The sequence below is a fragment of the Adiantum capillus-veneris genome, chromosome 7 (genome assembly GCF_014529385.1).
Source record: "Adiantum capillus-veneris isolate H3 chromosome 7, ASM1452938v2, whole genome shotgun sequence".
Lineage (NCBI taxonomy): Eukaryota > Viridiplantae > Streptophyta > Polypodiopsida > Polypodiales > Pteridaceae > Adiantum > Adiantum capillus-veneris.
Window position 1 is genome coordinate 103,957,889 of NC_140937.1, and position 19,485 is coordinate 103,977,373.

The 19,485-nt window shown below is 44.6% G+C and overlaps 1 protein-coding gene across 2 annotated transcripts in view; it reads right to left on the reverse strand.

The window, feature by feature from the left end:
* The window catches only part of LOC147454360 (uncharacterized), a 64,655-nt gene that overhangs the window by 20,064 nt on the left and 25,106 nt on the right, over window positions 1-19,485 (reverse strand). The window contains exon 1 of one of the 2 annotated variants that reach the window (XM_086516350.1): window positions 689-823. The exons of the other annotated variant lie outside the window; for it this stretch is intronic. The gene's annotated coding sequence lies outside the window, so the exon portion shown is untranslated. Of the gene's footprint in view, window positions 1-688; window positions 824-19,485 lie in introns of those variants that run through there. 2 annotated transcript variants of the gene reach the window in all.

Consider the following 19,485-nt stretch of genomic DNA (forward strand, 5'->3'; position numbering starts at 1 on the left):
CTTCTTGCATATCATGTAAGAAATCAACTAGGAATCTGCATACTGATTCTTCATGTTGTCAAAAGATACTCCTTTAATAGAGGCTGCAAAACTCGACTCACGACCAAGATCTGTCCTTTGCGACTTAACGCATCTGCAACAACGTTAGCTTTACCAGGAACATATTCAATCAAACCACCAAATTGCTCAAAAAACTGAGACAATAGTACCTGACGATCACTCCAATATGCACTAGGTATAGACTAGAGCCACTTGAGGACTTGATTATCAATACGAACAATAAACTATCTACCATGCAAAAAATGCTTCCAATGCTTTAGACAATGAATGACAGAGAGAAGTTCCTTATCGTACACAAAGTAATTCTTTTTTGCACTGTTTAACTTTCCACTGAGAAATGCAACTGGACGGCCATGTTGTTGAAGCCACAGCTCCTATGGTGACATTGCTTGCATCCTCCAAACCTCAAAGGGGTCATCCTAAGAGGCAAGGATGAGACACAGGGCCTCAGTCACCACAACCTTGAGAGCTTCAAAAGCCTCAATCGAGCGTGCTAGCGTCGAGTCTTTACCCCTTTCAAAACATCAGTCATTAGTGCGGCAATGCATGCAAAATTTTCTATATGCGAACTATATACCTAACACAGACCTAAAAAAGAACGCACATCCCAATTACGAACTTGTTCTACCTTTGCGGGGTCCAGCCTGACACCGTCTGCAGAAATGATATAGCCCAAATAAGTAACCTCAGTTAGAAAAAATTCCGACTCCTTAGCTGCAATGTACAGCCGGCACTCATCTAAACGAGCTAAAACCTTCTCCACATCCCGTTCATGCTGTTCCCATGAGGCAAAAAAAAAAATCAGAATGTCATCTAGAAAAATAAGCACACATATGCCTATCATGTCACCAAAACAACCTACCATGAAATGGTTGAAAGTACCTACAACACTTGTCAATCCAAAAGGCACAACAACATACTCCCTCTGCCCTAGCTCGGTGCGAAAGGCAATCTTGTAGATGTCTCCCTTGAATACCCTTACCTGATGGTATCCACTCTTGAGATCGACTTTGATGAAAACCTTAGCTTCATTGAGTCCATTGAGGATATACACAATGCGAAGCATCGGAAACTTATTATTGATTGTCATCTTATTGAGTGCCCTGTAATCTACACACATACGAAAAGACCCATCTTTCTTGCGGACAAACAAAATAGGAGCAGCAAAAGGACTTACACTAGGCACTAAATTGCCGCTCTAACTCTTCTTCTTGAGACTTGTTGAAGCGGTAGGGAGCCTTGCTAACGTGTTGTGCTCCTTCCATGAGTTCAATGCGATGATCCTCCGAATGCTCACGAGGGAGACAGGATGGAAGATCATCCTGCAAGAAGAGATGCTCATACTTCTTAAAAAAACCTATATACCGTTCTCGAGACTTGAGGTCCTGAGCCATTGGAGTGGCATAAATGAATGTCGCTTGTCCTAGCTCACACTTAGCCTGCACATGAGAGATTAGAGGCAAGGAATGGAGGCCTTGCTCACCACGAATGACCACGGGAGAGGCACCTTCCCGTGAGAGAGTGAGTGTGTTTTCTTTCCAACTAACTTGTGGATCATGCTCACATAATCATTCAATGCCAGAAATCATATCACATCCCATGAGAAGAGAAACAACAAACTTGCAACGAAAAGATGGTTGCTAAACAGAGACTAACACACTAGGACATTCTTGCGTGATTAAAGAGCTCATACTAGGAGCGAATCCAGACACCTCGATAGAAGTTTTTGGAGTACTTCTACAACTTGCTGTAACAGACTCGGACACCCCAAGTCAAGAATCTGGTACGACACACGAGAGAATCACTTAAAAACCACTTCACAACGTTAATCACAGTTCAATTGAGTCAACACGGCCCGGCATAGTTTCGTGCCCAGAGAGATTGGCCCCGAAGACTGGCGCCTCTTTCGGTATTATTTTTGTATTAATGATTGAGCAAAGTTACAAGGTCCGAGGGTCCTCTATCCTCTGCTCTGCTCGTCAGTCAGACTGAGCCAGAGAGTGAGCATGGGTTTCAATTTAAAGGGCCCCAAGGGCTCTACAAAAGCAATACATGAAAAGCTTGAAACTCAAAAGCTTCAAGGTCCAAAAGCTAGCGCTAATGGCTACAAATGTAAATCACAGAATTCTGTACAGCTGCCACATCACCAATCGTCACAAAACGCGGAGAGCTGCCATGTCAACGGGGTCTCTCTCTCTCTCTCTCTCTCTCTCTCTCTCTCTCTCTCTCTCTCTCTCTCTCTCTCTCTCTCTCTCTCTCTCTCTCTCTGTGTGTGTAATTCTCCACTGTCCCTAGGGCCCCACTGGACGGGACCCTATAAGTTGGAACAGCTTATAACTTTAGGTCTTGTCAATTGGATATGCCACGTCATCATTTTGTGTTTAGGGTGCAGCGAAAGAGATAAAGAATTGGCTTGGATCTAGTACTCCGCACACAAACACAAGGGACACTTTACTTCACTTGAAAGAACAACTGAACTGAAAGAAAAAGAGAAACGAGAGAGAGAAAAGAGACCACACAGGGATGTCAGGTCCCAACCCTCAAGGGCCCCCTTGCTCTATTGTCGAGAGCAAGTACTTTCTTTATTCTTGTACGAATGCTACTACAATGACTAAATGTTGAGATGTTGATGCTAATGGATATTGATGCTACTGATGCTGAAGGGTACCTTTTTACTTTTTACTTTTTTGGGTTGGAGCCGGCAAGCCAGCAAGAAACTGCCTTTGCTTCGCGTGCACGCAAACGAGTCAAAGACGAGTTATCTTGCGAACTTGCCGACAAGGGGAAAAGCGCCTCCATGCCGTATCGTGGCATGTCAACAAGGAATGGAAGCAAGTTTCCCCCTCGCAGGAGTAAAAAGTCTTTTCATGCCATGTTAGTCAGTCCATGTTCCCTTGTTAGTCACGCCACCCGAGGGTAACATCGGGAAATCACCAAACGAATTCAGTGATGCACTTAAGGACCAAGGCTGAGAGAGAGACGAACCCTTGTAACTCACAGACCGTGCTGAGTCTTGCCCAGGTACTCCAGGATTTTCGCCTGGTAGAAAAAGGCCCCCGTTCAGTGGATGTCCGGTAGGACTGCCATACCCAAAGTGGGCGTCGGCTCAAAGGAGGCATCCCGATCCGGCCAACCATGGTCAGCTGAAGGGTACTGATGCTATTGAGGTACTGAAGGGATACTGAGGTACTGAAGGGGACTATGTCGAAGACGAGATCTGTGGGTTCTATGTCGAAGACGGGGAGGTCGACGACGAGGTCTATGTCAAAGACGATGAAGTCAACGACGAGGTACTAAGGGTCTTTGTCAACGACGATGAAGTCAACAACGCTACTATGTCGAAGACGATGAAGTCTACGACGGTTCTGACGGTGAAGTCGATGACGGTCCGATATCGAAGACGGTGAAGTCGACGACGGTCCGTGCTAGTTTGTCGATGACGATGATGTCGACGACGATGATGGTGACTGTGATGATGACGACGACATCAGAAGACGGTGAAGTCGACGACGGTCCGTGTTGGTTTGTCGATGACGATGATGTCGACAACGATGATGGTGACTGTGATGATGACGACGATGATGTCATCGTCAAGTCTGGGACTGCGATGGCGATGACGATGACGAAGGTGTCGTCGTCAAGATAGGGATCTGCGATGACAATGACGATGTCGACGACGACGATGGTGTCGATGACGACGGCATCAAGGCTGAAAACGCTAGATGCACTGCTGGGGATTTGCTATTGCGGCGATATTGCGGCTTGGATCTACAACCACTTCGCCGGGCTAGGGCTGAAATGAAAAGACGCTAGCTGATCTGGCTGAAATCTGGAAACACTGATCTGCTGAATCCTGAAAACGCTAGGCTGATCTGATACTAGATGGGGAATCTCGCAAGGATCTGCAACCAGAGGATGTGGGTTCTTGCGAGGCTAAGGCTTGGAACTGAAAACGCTGATTGCTTGAGGCTGAAAACGCTGGGCTGACCTTGAGAAAACGCTCGAACCTACGGATGCCTGCCTGCTCGGCTGCAACTACCTGCCCTTCTGTGTCCTGCTTCTATTAAGTGCCCAATGGTTTCTTTTATAGCTCTTTAGCAATTTTCCCTACCTACTTTTCGCAACAAAAGTCGTATATTAATAAATAAGTGAAAAATGTGTACTTTGGCAAAAAGGGTTCTATGCTCTGGAAAATGCTAGTGCTAACTGACTGTGCAAGAGAGGGTATGCAACTATGATCGGCCTGGGCATGCACATCCTACTAGAGGCTCACAAAGTGCCAGGCTCAATCCTATGACTGAGGCTATGACTGAGGCTATGACTGATTCTAAACCATGGCAGAAGCGTGTCCATGGGGCGCAAGTGAAGTGCGCACGTGATATCCCCCCTGTTAAAAGTGAGGCACAGCTGCCGAACTTCTATTTGTACTTTTGATGCTGATGTTATGGATGCACAAACCAATGCAGATTCCTCCGAAACCAAGCACTAATGGTATTGCAGGTCTCCAGCCTTACTACGATTGCCGAATATCAGTCTGGGCTCTATACCAGATAGTGCTTATTCTACCTGCTGTAGCAAGAGTTGTTCCGGAACACAGACTGTGGTGAAAACATTACTGATGCTGATGGACTAAGGTTTGGTTCCAGAGTCCTTTTCAAAGGTTCAATGACGAGGGAAATGGATACACGCTACATGCGAATGAGAATGCAGAAGGGTTAGGAATACTGTCTCCGACTCCTTCCATATCCGCATACAAAGCTAGGAGATCTTGGTACTCAAGATCTGGATTCTCGTGTATCCGATGTCGATCTTCCTTCAAAGACATGGCAATGAAGATGGGATCTGGTAAGTCCATGGTCGGGTGTCACGAGGACAAAGCAATTGCTTACCTTAGTTGTTGGTTTCTTTTTTTTCGAGAAAAAGATCCTTCTATTAGTTAATGAAACTGCCCATAGGGCTACAACCACCTCTTCATGAGAGGGCTACAACAATCATGAAGGGGAGACTCTCCCAATGAAAAAACAGCGTATGTACAATGAGGCTAAATCAAGAGATGGGAGGAGGGAACAGCCACACAGGTGGACGGTAGTGCCATCTGAGCACACGCTGGACCATGGTGAAGAAAGGCCCAGGGCGCCAGCGTCGAAGTGATGTGCGTGCGGCGGTGTGTGCAAGTGGAAGAGCACGCGAGAAAGTGTAGTGTGTGTAAAAGAGGGGAGGCGAAGGCCAGCAGGAGAGGAAGCGCTAGCAGAAGAGAGAGGGCTCACGTTTTTGGGAAAAACTCAACAAGTAAGTTTTGAGTTTTCCCACTTTTATTATAAGTGACCTTTAAAAAATGTGTGCAGGTTCATATTGAACCTGGACAAAGTATAAAAATGTACAAAAAGGGGTTATTTAGGCCTTTAACCCAACCACCTCCCACTTAAAGGCATAAATGGCGCCTTAAGCTACGTGACTCCCACCATCTCTATGCATAGATGATGATGTGCTTTGGGTAAGCACTTAGTGAGAGCATCGGCTGGATTTTGTGATGTATGGACCTTAACCAATGTAATAAGGCCATCCTCAAGCACTTCTCGTATGAAGTGATACCGCACATCAATATGCTTTGTGTGTGCATGAAACATGGCGTTTTTTGCCAGACATATAGCACTCTAGCTATCACAACCAAGCATAGGTGCCTTGGCAGGCAAGCCAAACTCACTGCATAGGCGTGCTAACCAAATAGCTTCTTTGGAAGCCTCAGTGGCTGAAATATATTCAGCCTCTGTAGTAGACAATGCAACAATCTTTTGCAATCTAGAACACCATGAAACAGCACCTCCTGCAAGAGTAAATACATACCCACTTGTGGATTTTCGTATATCCACATCACCAGCCATGTCAGAGTCACAAAATCCCTTCAACTCCATTGGTCCTTTACCATAGCAGAGGCATTTGTTTTTAGTCCCTTTCAAGTACCTCATAATGGACTTCACTGCATCCCAATGCAACCTGCCTGGATTAGCCATAAACCAGCTCACAACTCCCACTGCATGGGCTATGTCAGGCCTAGTAGCAACCATAGCTCACATAAGTGAACCACAAGCTGAAGCATAAGGCACACTTTGCATGTCATTGGCTTTCCTTTGACTTGGGACAATCATCCTTGGAGATTTTAACATATGGCTGTAACGGCACACCAAGAGTCTATGCTTCAACCATGTTAAATCTGTCCAACACCTTTTCAATGTACTTTTCTTGCGACAAATACAATAGGCGCTTGTCTCTTTGCCGTGTAACACGCACTCCAAGTATATGTTCAACTGCCCCAAGGTCTTTTATTGAAAACGCAGATTTCAGCTGCCCTTTAAGAGCATCTACAGTGCTTCTTTTCTTTGCAGCTATCAACATATCGTCTACATAGAGCACAAGAATGATAGAGCTGCCATCCTCATCACCTTTGGTATACAGACAATGGTCTGCATGGCTTCTTTTGTAACCATGTTTAAGCATGAAGCGATCAAACTTCTTGTACCACTGTCTACATGATGGTTTCAGCCCATACAAGCTTCTATTGAGCATACATACCAAATGTTCCTTGCCAGGGATGACAAAACCCTCGGGTTGCTTCATGTAAAGCTCTTCTTCCACATCACCATGCAAGAAAGCGGTATGTACATCCATTTGGTCCATTTCCAAATCAAGAGCAGCCACAATGGCAAACAATACACGCAAAGTGGTCATCTTCACAACAGGAGAGAACACTTCCTGAAAGTCTATGCCCTTGGTTTGAACATATCCCTTTGCCACAAGCCTTGCCTTATACTTGGGTTTTGCATCAACAGTTTTGATTTTATACACCCATTTGTTAGGAATAGCCTTCCTTCCTTTGGGCAATTCAACCAAATCCCAAGTATGATTAGCATGCAAAGCTTTAATCTCTTCTTGCATAGCAAGCTCCCACTTGGCGCTGTGCTCACATGTCTTTGCCTCTTTATACGTAAGAGGCTCTCCCTCATCTGTCAACATAATGTAATGCAAAGAGGGATCATATCGACTCATAGGCCGTCTTTGACGAGTAGACCGCCTCACCCAATGATCCACATTATCCGGCAATGGGTCTACATCAGGTGGCACGACAAAATCATCAACAATGGGCTGCTGTACATCATTTTCAGCATCATTTTCAGCATTGTTTCTTGGCTGCAAATGCCCTTCAGGAGCCTCAATTAGCTGTCCAACATCATCTGGCTCAAACACCACTGGATCATCTACATTTTCAGCCATTCGTGGTGCACCCTGAGGGTCAATTAGGCCTAACAGGTGGCTGGTCATGCTGAAATTTCACCCTTTTATGGTCATGCTTTGAGGCACAATTGTTTCGAAGCAGCCTTGCCTCATTAAAAACAACATCCCGGCTACGTACAACCCTTTTGAGCTGAGGTAACCAGATCCTGTAACCCATTTCGCCTTCTTCACCATATCCCATGAAGAGGCCTTTAGTGGACTTCGCATCTAGTTTACTCCTCAACTCCGGTCTTACATGCACAAAAGCTTCGCAACCAAAATGCGTAAGTGATCATATGAGGCAGGCTTGCCAGACCAAACCTCTTCAGGCATGTCACCTGTCAAAGACATGTGAGGGGATCGATTGCATATATGCATTACAGTTTTCAAAGCTTCTCCCCAAAATCCATGCAAGAGATTAGTTGTGGACAGCATGCATCTCACCCTCTCACAAAGTGTCCTATTGAATCTTTCAGCCACACCATTAGAAGAGGGGCTGTATGGGATAATAAGCTCCCTCTTAATGCCCAAATTTTCAGAAAACTTGTTAAATTCAGCACTTGTGTACTCCCCCCCATTGTCTGTACGCAAGCATTTTAGCTTTCTATCTGTTTGGGTGGTCACAAATATACTCAAATGAATCCAGGATAAGCCCAGATTCACCCTTGAAGGAAAGTGCAAGGTATAGCAAGGTATAGACCTATGGTAGTCACCCACAAGACAATATAACCATCAACTCCATCATGCATAGTATTGACTAAATACCACGACATCCCCACTAACGTCGTCAGTGCCCAATAGTGGGTGTAGAACTAGGTACTAACATATGCTACCTAACACAACACACACCACACGCGCACACACATGAGCATACATCAACACAAAGTTCAGCGTACTGAGTTTCTGTCATGACTCCGGAGATCAAGGGCAGACTCGGCCATAATGAAGCCTAGCACTAAAAGAAGCATGAAATCGAAAAAATTAGCACAAATGAGGTAGTTGATAGGGCATACGCACCACAAAAGATAGAAAGAATTAGCACAATATCAACTGGTCGTAACTCGGACGAAAACTTCACAATGTGAAGTCTGCATGTCCGCTATACGACTAAAAAATATACTCAAATGAATCCAGGATAAGCCCAAATTCACCCTTGAAGGAAAGTGCAAGGTATAGACCTATGGTAGTCACCCACAAGACAATATAACCATCAACTCCATCATACATAGTATTGACTAAATACCACGAAATCCCCACTAACGTCGTCATTGCCCAATAGTGGGTGTAGAACTAGGTACTAACATATGCTCCCTAACACAACACACACCACACGCACACACACATGAGCATACATCAACACAAAGTTCAGCGTACTAAGTTTCTGTCATGACTCCGGAGATCAAGGGCAGACTCGGCCATAATGAAGCCTAGCACTAAAAGAAGCATGAAATCGAAAAAATTAGCACAAATGAGGTAGTTGATAGGGCATACGCACCACAAAAGATAGAAAGAATTAGCACAATATCAACTGGTCGTAACTCGGAAGAAAACTTCACAATGTGAAGTCTGCATGTCCGCTATACGACTAAAAAATATACTCAAATGAATCCAGGATAAGCCCAGATTCACCCTTGAAGGAAAGTGCAAGGTATAGACCTATGGTAGTCACCCACAAGACAATATAACCATCAACTCCATCATGCATAGTATTGACTAAATACCACGACATCCCCACTAACGTCGTCAGTGCCCAATAGTGGATGTAGAACTAGGTACTAACATATGCTCCCTAACACAACACACACCACACGCACACACACATAAGCATACATCAACACAAAGTTCAGCGTACTGAGTTTCTGTCATGACTCCGGAGATCAAGGGCAGACTCCACCATAATGAAGCCTAGCACTAAAAGAAGCATGAAATCGAAAAAATTAGCACAAATGAGGTAGTTGATAGGGCATACGCACCACAAAAGATAGAAAGAATTAGCACAATATCAACTGGTCGTAACTCGGACGAAAACTTCACAATGTGAAGTCTGCATGTCCGCTATACGACTAAAAAATATACTCAAATGAATCCAGGATAAGCCCAAATTCACCCTTGAAGGAAAGTGCAAGGTATAGACCTATGGTAGTCACCCACAAGACAATATAACCATCAACTCCATCATACATAGTATTGACTAAATACCACGACATCCCCACTAACGTCGTCAGTGCCCAATAGTGGGTGTAGAACTAGGTACTAACATATGCTCCCTAACACAACACACAACACACGCACACACACATGAGCATACATCAACACAAATGCATGAAATCTCTTAAACGCAGCAAAGGCTTCATCCTTAGACTTAAGCAAATAAACCCAAATTTTCCTAGAATGATCATCAACAAAGGAGACAAAATAACATGCACCACCCACCCATAGACTTAGTAGGCATGCTACATACATCGGAATGTACAAGATCAAGCACACAAGATTTACGAGAGACACCAGAGTAATAAGAACGCTTTACATGCTTGCCATATTGACATTCATTACAAAAGTCAAGCTTTGTGCCATTAGCATCAAGCTTGTTCAAAGTACAAAGCTTAGAAAGGCCCTTTTGGCTCATATGGCCAAGCCTCTTGTGCCACAACTCCATGTGAAAGTTTATTTCAGCCAATGCAATAAACTTGCCCAACACGGCCTTTCCATGCATGCAGTAAAGTGTCCCTTTCTTTGTGCCCTTTACAATCAGCCTTGAGCCTTTAGTCATTTTCCATGACCCTCTCTCAAACACGATGTTGTAACCATGCATATCCATATGACCAACACAAAGCAGACTCTTCTTGATTCCCGGCACGTATCGAACATCATGCAAGACAAGCTCATTTGTGCCATCTATGGAGAGATGCATAGTGCCAATACCCTCAATAGAACATGCATGATTGTTTCCAAGGTATACATGGCCACGCTTGCCCGCATCAAAAGTAGAGACACACTCCTTGATAGGAGTCACATGAAATAAAGCACCGGAATCAACAATCCAAGTCTGGCACAATGCATCATTGACAGTCAACAAAGCATCAATAAGATCACTCTTGGTGATCTGCATGTCCTGTGAATGAACATTTAGAGAGGCATCAAAGTCATAAGCATCATCATCTGACAAAGTGGCACACAAGATGTCCTCTACATCTGACAGCTCCTCAATCACGACACTAGAAGCCACATTGGCCTTCTCTTTGTTCTTTGAGCTATCCTGTGCATTTGCCTTGACTTCCTTCGTCTCTTTCTTTTTGTCTCCGCCATTCTTTTTCCTTTCTAACTCAGCTTTATAGTACCTGCAATCGGGTTTCTTGTGACCTTTCTTGCCGCATTGATAGCAAGTCACATCACCCTTGCCTTTGCTTACATTTCCCCTTTCTTTACTCTTACTCTTACTCCTTTGTGCATAAGCATTCTTCTTTTCTGTCCTGCCTCTAACCATGTTGGCAGAGCTGCCCCCCTCTCCACTTGCTTTCCTCTTGATTTCTTCATTCAAGATAGAACCCCTAACACCATCAAAGGTCAAATTGGGGTTATTGGACAACGAAACCACCAAAGTTTTCCATGACTCAGGTAAGGTCATAAGCAAGAAGATAGCTTTCAGCTTATCATCAAAAGGGGGCAAGCCAGAATCCGTAACTGCGACAAAGTACCTACGAATAATGACAAGTGCTCTGCTGCGCTCTTGGACTCATCTAGTTGCATGCCAACAAGTTTTCGCATCAAGTGCACCTGGTTGACAGGCGTTGTATTTTCATACATTCCCTTCAACTTCTCCCACACATCAAAAAAAGTCGTGAGACCTTTCACATCAATGACGGTGTCATCGGTCATGGACATTTTAATGTATGTAACGGCCTTCCTATTCATGCTAACCCATGCTTCATCCGTCATATTCTGTGGCTTCACCTGTTCAAGTGCCCCTTCACAATCCTTAAGAAATAGGATTCCTTGAATCCTGTCTTTCCAAAGATCAAAACCTGTACCATCGAACCTCCTAATCTCGAAGAGGTTCTTCACATCCGAAGAAGATGAGGCCATAGTTGCACGAAATAAGAGGGATAATACGCTGAATTTTTGGACAAACTGCGCAAAAATCGCAGTATAGCCTCATAGAGATGTGCACTACAGCTCCAAATGGTCACAGGAGCAATTTGGGGCAAAATAGGTCGATTTGGGCACAAAATTCAATTTCTGAAATTTATGCGCAGGAAATTTCAGAGAGCGAACTTGTGTCGAAAACAACAAATTTAGTTGTTTTTAACCTCAGAAGACATACATAAGGCTAATACACATCCTTTAGAAGCATGTAAGCACAAAAGCCCCAATTTGTAGCATCAAAATTGCATGAAATTGAGCCACAAATGGTCATACATCGACAAAATTTGTCAAATGTGCGTAGATTGCATCAATTTGCACTTTCTCCAATGTAATCGCACCATAAAAACACTTGCAAAAACCTACGCAAATCTGAAATTTGCTTAAAACACCTGTTTTAGGGCTTGTTTTTCGGCAATTTCAGGGTTTTCGGGTAGCGGGGACTTAGCAAAGGTATTCCCACACCTCAATACATCATTTGCAAAACCTGTATTTTGCTGTCATAACCTGTAATTTTCTGTTTTTTACCTAATTTTAGCCTGTTTTAGGTCAATTTTGGTTGCCGGGAGCTCTCTAGTGTCCGGGGACGAGTCCTTTGGCGACTAAATTGCAAAATCTCGCGTGAAAGTTGACCTTCTTGGTTGAAATTCAGCGTTTGCAGGTTTGGGAGCAAACCCTAATTGGGCTCTGATACAAGTTGATGAGCGCGCGGCGGTGTGTGCAAGGGAAAGAGCACGCAAGGAAGTGCAATGTGTGTGCAGCGAGGGGAAGCGAAGGCCAGCAGGAGAGGAAGCGCTAACAGGAGAGAGAGCTCACGTTTTTGGGGAAAACTCAATAAGAAAGTTTTTGGGTTTTCCCACTTTTATTATAAGTGACCTTTAAAAAATGTGTCCAGGTTCATATCGAACCTGGACAATATCGAACCTGGACAAAGTATAAAAATGTACAAAAAGGGGTTATTTAGGCCTTTAACCCAACACGAAGGAAAGCCTCTCTACGCTCCCGCATGCGGTCAAAGCTGCCCTGGAGTCTCTCGAACTGTCATCTGAGAGTATGGACGAGCTCTAGCCAAAGATCCGAACAGGCTCTGATTCATTTGGCGGGCCCGCTGCTTCTGCATCTTCAAGGCTCGCCCTATACCACCAGAATGTCAGGCCACAGATGAGCTCCCAACACTCCTCTCTCTCACTGCACCACTCCTGTGGAGTAAGCTATGTAGCAGGCTGGAGTGTAGGTCGACCCCCTTGCAACACTATCATCTTGTTGGTGGAGGACAACTTAAACTAAAGTGCCGAGCCCATGAGTGGACCAAGCAGCTGCCTCCCAAGTGTTACTGCCGAGCTGTGGAAAGAGCTGGCATCAGCCGAAGGACCCGAAGCCAAACCTGTTGTGCCAAAGGACAATCCCAAAGACAGTGGCGCTGACTCTCCACAAGATGGTTGCAAGTTGCGCATGCTGCCGAGAGACCACTATGTACAAGCCAGCTCCCAACTGCTGTAGCCCGATGTGCAACCAGCCACTAGAACAAAGTGACTCACCGCAGCTGTCTAGGGTGCCACAACCTCGCCCAAAAAGCTCACAAGAATCAACTGTGAGACCCTCCTCCTGCCAATGAGGTGATGTAGCAAGACGAGCCTCTCTCCATGCTGCCAGTATGTGACGTCCTAGACGAACAGTGTATTGAAAGAAAGGTATACCTAGGTGGCAGACTGAGGAGAAAGGGTCCCTCCCCAGGATCCCACTGCACTCGTGCCAGTGGACAACACTCCCAAGCCAGCAGCCTCCAATGGCCAGCCGCAAGAGCTGCTAGGTCACGATCTATGACACAAATCCTCCCACATATGCCCACCACTCGGATCCTTAGTTGTTGGTTTCTTTCCAATGATTTTTGTTTATTTTTGAGACCCTCTTTTTGAAGTTGCAAAATGGTCGGACATTGTATGGCCAATGTGAACGGTAGTTTCTCCTGCAGATGGGAAGTTGGTCGGCACTGGAATTCTAGTAGTAAAAGGGTGTCTAGGCTCAATTCAAAGTCATCTAGGTCCCCTCGCCGCACTTAATAAGTTGGTGGATACTAGGACATTAACTCCATAGAGGCACAGTGACAAGGTGGGGTCACCCACAGAAAATCATCCGAGAAATCGGCTACATTGCATTTTTGGACGTGGTTCCAGTGGTGAAAGATGGTCAGATGCCCAATGAGAATCTAATGGAAGCATCTCCTAAAATTTAGGAAACTACTATTTTGGGCCATGAAATCTGTTCGCGTCATTGCCTCCGGAATGACAAGGGGAACATTTTAGAACACTGCTGCAAAGTCAACTGGGTAACCAGTCGGGAGAATTTTAAGCAGCAACCCCAAAACAAGAAATTGCTTGTAAATGCGCCAAGTGGCACATTTCTGTGCACTTTCCTCATGCAGAAGAAGGTAGCGCTGATTTTTGAGCTGGGAGAGCTCATTTGGGAGTTTTGTCACAAGTTAAGAGCTATTGACTACAAGCTTTCCCTCTCATGTAAAATGTGGTGCAAGAAGTCATGTCCTGCACACCTCACACTGCTCTCTCTCTTCCCTACGTGCAGTAATGTGATGCCCCACAAGAGGGCTCTTCATTTGAGTCATGTACAGTTGTATGGTTACATGCGTTTTTGCTAAGGCAAGAGAATCTCTGAGCAGGAGCAGGAGTAGCTAACTACTGCTCCAAAAGCAGGCACCGCTGAGGGTGATAACCTCACCGTACAGGTGCATTTTCAGCGTTGGTTATGCGCTGTATTTTAACTATTTTTCAGCCATACAGACGCTAGAACTCTTGGGAATAGTGCCCCACTGATAGAGGCCAGTTCAGGGACTGTTTAGGGCTGAAAATAGGGCAAAACTAGTAAATACAATGTGCTGAATTTACTGTTTTTGGGCAGGAATCAGAGGCTTTCTGCCAATGGAAGTGAGATCCAGCATGGGAATTGGTTTCTAGCAAGTTTTGGGGCAGTTATGCTGCCAATATTTTGCCAAAACAGGTGGTATCTAGCTGGATATAGCTAAAGAATTCCCAGGACTCTACTTTGTACTTTACCCTCTTAAAGTATAAAGAAATACCAAAAGTGGCGCCAATTTTGGGGCCTACAGGTTGTCAATGTCTCCTCGGAGCATTCTAGCTTCCAAGCCGTGTGTGCTTTAAGTGTTGATTCCCGTCGCAGGTTACCTTTGCAAAGTGCCCTCTGTGTGTGTCTAAAGTAAAGATTTTCGAGTGAAAGCCAAAGCCTACCGCCCCACGGGCCAGTTTCAAGGGTCGGTCGCCAGGATAGAATCACTTTTTCCTTAAGAAGCGAGCCTTGGTTGGTTTGGTGAAGACACAGAGTATAGGAACTTGGGATTACACTATGGCCGACAAAGGGAAGAGTATTATGGAAGAGGGTTCCTCTTCACAGGACAGAGAGGAAATTCCGCAAGCTCCTACATAATCTTTTCAGCGTTCGCGCTGCCAAAAAGGGGTCAAATTAGGGCTGATTTTTTGTTGCGTTTTTAGGGTTTGCAAGTACGAGCCAAGATAAGATAGGGAGACGTCTCACGGAGGTAGACTCGCCACCAGATCTCCTGCGGGAGTGATGTGGGTCTGCCAGGTGGCATGCTACTCACCGATTCTATGAGGCGATTGCTTGGATTCTTTGACGCATTGCTAAATCATCTTGAAATTTGAGCTTACTTGGCCGCGGGTAGGACACTACAGTGTTGTGGAATTATGCTCGTTTGCAGAGGCAAGAGCCTCTTGCACAGGTAAAAAGTTAAGGGACAATTTGCAAGATGTTATTTGGTGAAGTTCAAGAACTTTCCACCTATGGATGCAAAGTGGACATGTCAGAGTCACCAAATGTATTGCAGCTTTACCTTAAGGCCTTTGGGTTATAGCCTACATATGCCCCAACCCAACGTCTGCAAAGGAGGGGTAATGATAGAACTAGCACATCAAATGTACTCATGGATTCAGTGCAATAGCAGTGTACATTGTTTCACAAAAGTATGAAGGTCTCATTAAGTCATTTATACACATGCTTTTACAGTCTTTCTTGCGGATACGTGTGATGATAAAAGGGTGCTAACAACACAAGATCATCAATGCCATGTATTTATGGTATGCAATCGAGGACGTTTGCCATTTCAAGAGGGATGTATGTCACGAGGACGTGGCAACTGCTAACCTTAGTTGTTGGTTTCTTTCCAATGATTTTTGTTTAATTTTTGAGACCCTCTTTTGAAGTTGCAAAATGGTCGGACATTGTATGGCCAATGTGAACGATAGTTTCACCCGCAGATGGGAAGTTGGTCGGCACTGGAATTTCAGCAGTAAAAGGGTGTCTAGGCTCAATTCAAAGTCATCTAGGTCGCCTCGCCGCACTTTATAAGTTTGTGGCTACTAGGAAATTAACTCCATACAGGCACAGTGACGACTTACAAGGTGGGGTCACCCAGAGAAAATCACCCGAAAATTGGGCTACATTGCATTTTTGGACATGGTCCCAATGGTGAAAGATGGTCAGATGGCCAATGAGAGTCCAATGGAAGCATCTCCTAAAATTTAGGGAACTGCTATTTTGGGCCATGAAATCTGTTCGCGTCATTACCTCCGGAATGACAAGGGGAACAATTTAGAACTCTGCTGCAAAGTCAACTGGGCAACCAGTCGGGAGATTTTTAAGCGGCAACCCCAAAGCAGGAAATTCGCCGCCTAAAAATCTCCCGACTGGTTGTTAAGTTGACTTCGCGGCAGAGTTGTAAAGTGTTCCCCTAGTCATACCGGAAGTAATGACGCGAACACATTTCGCGGCCCAAAATAGCAGTTCCCTAGATTTTAGGAAATTCCATTGGGCTCCCTGTGGTCATCTGACCATCTATCCGCATTGGGACCACATCCAAAAGTGCAATGTGGCCCAACTGTCGGATATTTTCTGCTGGTAGTCCCACCTTGACTTTATGCCTTTATTGAGTTCACTTCCTAGTATCCACCAACTTGCTAGGTGCGACGAGGGGACCTATATGATCTTGCTCTAAGCCTAGACATCCTCTTACTATACGAATTCCACTGCCGACCACTACTCATCTGCGGGTGAAACTACCGTTCACATTGGCCATACAATGTCCGATCATTTGCTACTTCAAAAAGAGGGTCTCAAAAATAAAACAAAACCCATTGGAAAGAAACCAACAACTAAAGTTAGCAGTTGCCACGTCCTCCTGACATAGTTAAGAGCTGCCACGTCCTCGTGACATACCCCCCTCTTGAAATCGCAAACGTCCTCGATTGCATACCATAAATACACGCCACTGATGATCTTGTGCTATTAACACTCTTTTATCATCGCATGTATCCGCAAGAAAGGTCGTAACACATAGATACAAATGACTTAATGAGACCTTCATACTTTTGTCGTTTCCATCTATTACACTGAATTCATATGTGCATTTGATGTACTAGCTCTATCATTACCCCTCCTTTGCACACGTTGGGTTGGGGCATACGTACGTTGTAATCCAAAGGCTTCAAGGTAAAGCTGCAATACATTTGGTGACTCTGACAATTCATGCTCTTCCATCCACTTAGCATCCATAGGCGAATAGTTCTTGAACTTCACCAAATAGCGTCTTGCAACCTGTCTTTAACTTTTCTATCCTTATGTGCCAAAACTTGCTCAGGTACCAAGTCTCATCAAGTTCTTCAACTTCTGGCTAATCCTCATCTCGCATATCTTCTGACACATCACACATGAAGGGTCTTAGAAGACTCACGTGAAACGCATTATGAATCTTCCACAAATCAAGCAATTTCAGCCTGTAAGCCACATCGTTGATCTTGTCAAGCACTTGAAAAGGCCCATAGTAACGCATACTGAGCTTAGGAAACAGTCGTTCCTTGCCCTTCTTCTTTAACCTTGCCTTTTCGAACCTTAATAGAACCCAATCACCAGGTGACAACAGCAATTCGCGACGGTGACGATCAGCAACCTTTTTCTGTTTTGCCTGAGTCTTCTCCAAGGCAAATTCTTGTACATTTCATCCATGTTCTCAACATATCGATCTGCCTCAAAGATCTTGTCCTTTGTATGCAAAATGGGAGGAACCTTTTTGCTGCCTTCAACAATCTCGAAAGGTGCTTTGCCAGTTGACGAATGCACCGTATTATTGTACGCATACTCAAGCATAGACATACCGTTCCCACTTGCCGTTATTATCTCTCACATAGCATTTCAGCAGATCTAAGACAGTAGAATTAGCCTCTTCTGACTGTCCATCAGTTTGTAGATGAAACGAAGACGAGAACTTGAGTGTAGTGCCCATGTTCTCAAACAATCCTCTCCAGAACAACTAGTCATGCGAGGATCACGATCACTGATAATCGATAGTTGCATACCATGGTACTTAAACACCTTGTACATGAACAAGCGTGCCATTTGATCAGATTTTATCTTCGTCCTGACAGGGATAAAATGGGCCTGCTTGCTGAACCTGCAGATAATGGTCCATATACCATCATTCCCTGTTGGCGTTCTTGGAAGATCAAAGATAAAGTCCATAGCAATGCTTTCCCATGGCTTACCCGGAATCCTCAGTGGTTGTAACAAACCTGGTGCCTTTTGCCTATCAAACTTGACCTTTTGGCAAATTATGCATGCTCGCACAAAGGCATCCACGTCTCTCCTCAAGGTAGGCCAACAGAAGAATGTCTCTACCGCTTTAACTGTCGCATCAATACCACGATGCCCTGCATACGGTGAGACATGACTCTCTTCCATGACCTTATGTCGCAGTGGCATGGCCTAGTGACACAAAGTCTGCCATGCATCATCATAAAACCATCTCCGAGGAGGTAGTGCTCGTGATGTTGCCCCTCTTGTAATTGTTCATAGATCCTTGCAAAATCTTCATCAACAGTATACTACTCCTTCATGTCATCTAGCTCAAGATGATAAGGAATTGACACGGCTGAAATTTGTGGCTTGATAACGCATCAGCCACAACATTCTTCTTGCCTTCCACATGCATAATCTGGAAGTGGAACATGGAAAGAATGCTTGCCCATCGCATATGCTTTTCGGATAACTTTGACTATGTTAAGAAGTATCGCAAGGTCTGATGGTCTGTTTGGACAAAAAAATCAGCCCTAAAAGGTAGTGCTTCCAGCTAGAAAGCGCATGAATCACGGCCAAGAGCTCTTTCTCATAGACTTGCATAGTCCTCTCTGACCCTTGCAAAATTTGGCTTTCATAAGCTACTACCCGTCCGTCTTGCATTAGTAATACTCCGATGCTACTGCCACACGCGTCACACTGGACCACAAATGACTTCCTGACATCTGGCAAAACAATTACTGGATCTGAAGTCAATTTTTCCTTTAAGAGACTAAAAGCTGAAATCTCCTTTTGGGTCCATCTGAAAGTGACCTCTTTCTTTTGCAATGCGTGAAGAGGCAATGCTATCTCTGCAAAATTTCTGATAAACCTTCTATAGTAGGAACACAATCCCAAGAAGCTTCTAACATCGTGCACAGTCTTCAAGTCTGGCCATGTCTTAATAGCTTCGACCTATGTGGGATCCATTCTGACCCATCCTTTGAGACTATGTGGCCAAGAAAGTGGATCTCTTCCAGGAAGAATTCACTTTTCTTAGGATTGACAAGTAGCATGTGACTGTGCAGCTTTTCGAACACAATGGTCAAGTGACGCCAATGCTCCTCTTCATTCATCGAATAGACTATAATGGCATCAAAGAACGTCCCAACAAACTGTTGATGCGAGCGGAAAATCCGGTCCATCATTCTGTTGAACATGGCAGGAGCATTAGTTAGCCCAAACGGCATCACTAGAAACTCATAAAGACCAAATGTCGTTCTAAACGCAGTCTTGTGCACATCCTCTGGCCTTATACGAATCTGATGGTACCCACTCTTAAGGTCTATCCTGTTGAAAATTGCACCACCCTCTAAACGACATCAATTCTAGGAATAGGAAACCTATTCTTGATGGTATTCT